Source organism: Lactuca virosa, chromosome 8, assembly GCF_052849685.1.
Source record: "Lactuca virosa cultivar CGN04683 chromosome 8, Lactuca_virosa_CGN04683_v6, whole genome shotgun sequence".
Lineage (NCBI taxonomy): Eukaryota > Viridiplantae > Streptophyta > Magnoliopsida > Asterales > Asteraceae > Lactuca > Lactuca virosa.
This window is the reverse complement of record NC_136433.1, coordinates 310,275,325-310,281,336: the sequence shown is the minus strand read 5'-3', so window position 1 is coordinate 310,281,336 and position 6,012 is coordinate 310,275,325.

The following is a 6,012-nucleotide window of genomic DNA, read 5'->3' as shown; positions in this document are numbered from 1 at the left end:
CAAAATTTGAGAGGGCACAATCGAGATTGAAACATGTCATTGAACAGTTCAATGAATCTCAAAAGATCTAGGAGTTTCAAATCCAAGTAAAACCTAATTAAATTATTTCGTTTTCATGGTGGAAATTAGTGAATCGTCATTCACCTACCTTCAAATATTTTATAGCTTGGATTACGACATCCCTCTTCCAAGTTATAAAATAGTTTGCTGGGTCCTAGCCTTAATATTTCATATTGGGTGTTATATTAAGGACTTTAGATCAACTATCTTGAATATCTCCCAAAACTATGTCTGGTTCAGACATCTATGATCCTCCCAAATCTCTTGGAACTTCACTTCCTCCACCTCCTCCAATTATTCTCCCTAACCCACAAGTTCAAGGTCACTCAAGCCCTATTGGCAAGAAAGGTCTATGTGTGATCGCATCTTGGAGATGAAGTCACATATTGACAAGCCGGGAGAGTTGGGTGTCAAACTCTTGAGAAAGTTGGTGGTTCAATCACTTTCTATGTCACATAGTGAATTCCTTTGGGACTACTATGAAACAGACTATTACATGACCCTTAATGATCTTATCTATTTGTTTGGTCCTGCTGAATCAACAATAATTTGGAGCACTGGGAGAGAAAATTTGATTAGTAGATCAACTTCCCAATCTACCATGGACATTGACAATGGTAACATTGGATATCTAGAAAAACCTTCTCTTCCCAAGGAAAGGGATTGACCGTAGTCAACTAGGTTGACCAAATGGTAAAGAGAAAGGCTAAGTCTGCGACAGTCCAATGTACCATTTCCAAAGAGTCCCTATGTTTCTCTTGCCAAAGGAAGGGGCATTGATTCCGAAGCAGCCTATTTACCTGAAAGATCATAAGGTTGATCAAGTCAAGAAGATTGACTCTACTTCAGGTAAAGTCCACTATCTAACTCTGTTAAGTTTCAATTCTGAGATTCTTGTTACATGATGTGACTGGGTCACATGTTGATGTTTTAAGAATCAAAGAAAAGTGAAGAAACTTAAAGGAAGTATATGCTGATTCTGATCGCGAAGATGGATCTCGATCGCATGGTTCTTTGATCAGAATTTTGAGCTGTTTCTTAGGAGTTATGATATATTGCTTAGGAATAGATAACAACAAAGTTTTTCATGTGCTTTTGCACTGTAAGGATAGTTTTTCCGCAAAGCTTTTAAAATAAAAGGAATTTTTTTTTTGATTTTATTTATTTTAAAATATCCTTACAATGGCATTTGTGAAAAGGAAAAAAATTGTTGCTTATATGATTCCATTAATAGCAAGAGTGGAAATATGAATTTGATTCTTTCATTTGTGGTAGTGTCTAAATTTTCCAAATAAGGAAAGATTCTCATCACCCAAGTTTCAGTTGGATAGAAACTTGGAATCATGCAAGTTGTATAGTATGATGAATGAGAACTTTCAAGCATTGGAAAATTAAGACTAATTACTTGTTCACATGGATGTGTGAGTCAAGCAAAGACTAAGAGATCGAGTACACATTCTTGTGCACTGATCAAGCCCACCACAAATGTAACTTGAGTGACACATCTTAAAGAAGGTTTATTAACACTAGTGAAATGTAAGAGTAAAAGGTTTTCTACTCTTGTACATTTGAATTTGGTAAGTTGTGATGTTTTGGATAAAACAGAGACCAACTTAGGCCAATTGTGTTAAGTGTTTGTCTTGATTAGAATCAACACTATCTCTTGAATATTTGGAAAGAAAATCTTATAGGTCAAGGAGACAGTGGGAGTCTAAAAGATCCTGAAAGGGTTTCAAGAAGTAATCAAGAATAAAACCTGTATTTCATCACTAGCACACAACTAGAGGTTTATAACCTATCGTGTTGACATTTCTGTGCCCATTCCAGTTAAGTTGGCTATACATTTGAGTTCTACATGTTCTCAATTGTTTGCATACCTACTTGGAAGCAATGGTAGGCCCTTGAGCTGCCAGGTGGCAAGAAGTTAAGATTGCACAAGTTCAATCCATATGAGTTAGGATTTGTCACTAACCTAGTCTTGTGATTATGGTTTGACAAATTCACGTGGATAAGAACATATACACTATAAAATCTAAGTGTCATAAGGTTTCTCTCCGATTCATGAAAATGATGGTGAGGAAATTCTTTCACTAAGTAGATTTTAAGTAGATAGCAATTGTGATATTTGCAGTTCTCAAAGTCGTTAGTGGAGCGTGCGTGGTTAATCGGCACACTAACATTGACTTATGAGAAATGGCAAAAGGTCTAAACAATTGAGACTATGATTATGGCATCCCTTTTCATAGTTCTGAAATTGTTTAGACACACATGTGATCTATCTAAGATAAGGTGTATGATTTTGATAAAGTCTTATCAAAGCAATCTAGTATCAGAAATCTGAACTTTGGTAAGAATGTCAATAAAGTATTGACTTCTAGAGGTCCATCTGTTTTCTGGATACATGTCAAAGCTAGTGGGAGCATAAGTGTTATGCTAATAATCATCATGTTAGTGGGAGCATGATAATTATGATAAGTATTGCAAGTTAGCAATGTTAATTATAGAAAAAGAAAAGTTTCAATTCGTGAGATTGCAGGGGTTGAAAAAGTTGTTTTGCTATAATTAAGGGAGAGGAAATTATACTTCATTTCAATTCTAAAAAGCTTAGATTGAGTTTATAATCATTCTAAAGAGCTTATATTGAGATTTTAATCACCTTTAGTCAAGAATATATATATGAATTTCATGTTGGATTGGTTCAACTTAAGAAAATTCTATATATTGCATTCTCAAAATTCGATTTTGATTACGGCATCCCTTTTCATAGTCAAAATTTGAGAATATGGCAAACAAAAGTTAATTATGGCAAAAGACTGGTCTAGAACCATGTCTTTATATGAAACATCATGAATCGTGTCCCATTTACTTTGGGTACAAGATCGATTATATGTGCTATAATATTTATTCTTTCTGAATTTTCCAAATTCCTTGGGGCATTAAGGAGGAAAATGTCTAGAATTGGATATGACTAAAGTGATTAAGCAATTGTCGAGGACAATCTAAGGTTTACCAAAGATTGGTTGCTCAAGGACAGTTGAAAGTATACTGTTAATATTGGAAGAACCATATTGACATAGTCTGAAAAGATGCAACTCTTGTACATAAGTGGTAGTCAAAATGGGAATATAGAGTTGTCTTCATAGGTGGAAGCAATCTGTGTGAGGTTAAAGAAACTTAATGCAAGAAGCATGTTCAAAGAAACGCGCTTTGAATTTGAGACATCGTTTCCATGGAATTTCTCTCCATTGGAATACTCTGTAATGATTGTTGCCAAGTCTTTGTGGCTTTGTGCATAATCATTACAAGAGGAACAGTGAATATAACTTTAAAATCTAAACATATTTCGATAAATGATAGGAATTTGGAATTCTTACATTTAAGACAAGGATTTGGGAGTATGAAAAGAGAATCATTGAAATTATGTTTAATTGATCTAGTTCACAAAGAAAAGGATCATAGACAAACATAGAGTGCATACTTGGTGTATGGCAAAGCTATTGTTTAGAAAAACATAGTGTACATGCTTGGAGCATGGGACAACTAGTGTTTTTAATTCAGGTATAAAGTTGATAAAACCGAAACAATGAATAATGAGTAATCAGTATGGTGATAAATAAAAGTTGTCTATTTATATTCATAGGGTTTGATACCACATTTGATTCATTTATTCTTGTGTTTCACTTTGCATGTTTTGACTTCCATAATAACTAGGTTATTCTTCCGGAATGACTAAGTTATTCAAACCATCCACAGTCGGTCATATGTTAGAAGTAGATATGAATCAAGACTGTCATGGGTTGGCTTGTAGAGGTCCAAGTTAGTGGACAAAGTTGTGCTACAACACTCATGAGTGCTCATAAGTTCTGAGTATTGGATTTAACCCGCGCTCATTTGAATCACTTCATGGATTTTATCACGAGTGATCATGAGACGATAATATCTTATATTCTTCAAACCTAGAGATATGAGTTGTTACTATGAGTTGGTTGTACATTGATTGCACGAAACCGCATTGGTAACTCGATGTTATAAAACGTGCCTTTGTGTATGATTCAACAAGTAGTAGAACAAGCCATATGAGTCGAAGTTTATCCATTCCTTTTACCTTCGCGATAAAAGCGATATCTGTGGGCCCCTCGATGATTTAATGATGACACATGTGAGTGCTTGGCCAAGCCAGGACTGATTTGATTTGTTCAATCAGTCAGTCATCATTAATCAGAAATCGGGAAACAACAAATGGACAGAGAGAATGATTATAATCCATGTCTTAGTCCATATGATATCTATAATGGAGGAATATATGATCCCTTATCTAATGGACAAGTCATTGACAAAGGTCAGAGTTCGTTGACAAGATCAGAGTTCGACATCAGCTTTAAGAGCTACAATTGCCAATTGGTTTTTGAAGTCATACTCAATAATAGTTTTAGACTTATCCAAGTGGGAGACTGTTGGATTAATGTCTAAGCCCATAACTATATTTGGTATGTACTTGACCCGACCCGGCATGGTCCATTTGGGTTGCACTTCACCGGCACAATTTATATGGATAGTCTTTTGAGAATAGTATTTTTATGATTTATATTAATATATTATAAGTTCTAATATATTAATATATAATCATATTATTTAATTAGTATTGATCAAGAATTAATTTATAATTAATTAAGTGATCAAAAGGAACTAATTAAATATGGACTCTTAGATATATATGTGTAGTGAGCCAAGTTCATTTAGGTTGGGCTAAGTCTTCATGGATAGTCCATGGAGCTTTAACCCATGGATCCTAGGAAATGAAAGGTCATGGGTATTAGGGTTTAACCCTAATCCTCCACACTATATAAAGGGTCTTATGGTTCATGAAATTAGGCTAGTGGCTAGTGTGGATACACTAAAGAGGGCAATAACCGATTTCATAAGTGTGAGCCAAGTATCCATATTCTCTAAAGGTTTTCCAAGGTGTTTTGGTGATTTTTGATTCCACTTGAGGCTTCCACACTATTGGGGATAAGCTCTTATAGTTCAAGACTTCAAGCTTCATTAAAAGGTATGTATTCTAACTTGTTATATTACCCAAGTATGCTAGATAGGGTAATACCTTGGAATATTCATATTTGCATGTATAATAGAGAAAACATAGATCCAAGGTATTTAGGGTTGCATGTACACTTAGGAGTGTTAGAATGCTCAAAACCCAACAGATACAAGTTGAACAATTATAGTTATTATATCAATCACATGTGATTAATAACTACCAAACAAGTGGATTTCTTACTTTTCAAACTGTGTTACCAAACTGTTTTACTTCAAACTGTGTTACAAACTCTTTTTCATATCAAATACTTTTATTAAACTCTTTTAACTTATATTCTGTGTATCTATATAGATATAGTTATATAAGTAGGATTGAAAGGACTTAGGACTGATAGCCTACCTTAATTCATGTTCCTTGTTTGGTTGTGGACTTAGGGTATTAAGGTTATTTGTCCGAAGGTCGTTTGAATCCTAGTTATATATTATGTATATGTATATAGATATAAAAGGTTACTTCTTTTATTCAGTTCAATACCTTTGGGTAGCAAAGGTATACACACCTGTTCATATACATAAACAACATTACTAGTAAACTATAATAGGTATAGTTTAGGGAAATACTAATACTACTATTAGAACAGTGAAACATACAATGAGTCAGTTCATACATGAGTCAATAACAAACAAACAATAGATACTATGATGAGAAACAAACAATAGATACTATGATGAGAAACAAACAATACATGCTAGACAGGGAGAGAACACACAATACAGCTAGCACATACATATACTAGAACATTACTACAGTTATGTGAGCCGCCTAACGGGGCATGGCACTACCTGTCATGACCGTTTTTGTATCCATAATCTCCTTAATTGGGGAGCGTATGAGTTTGTGTATAGATCTATACT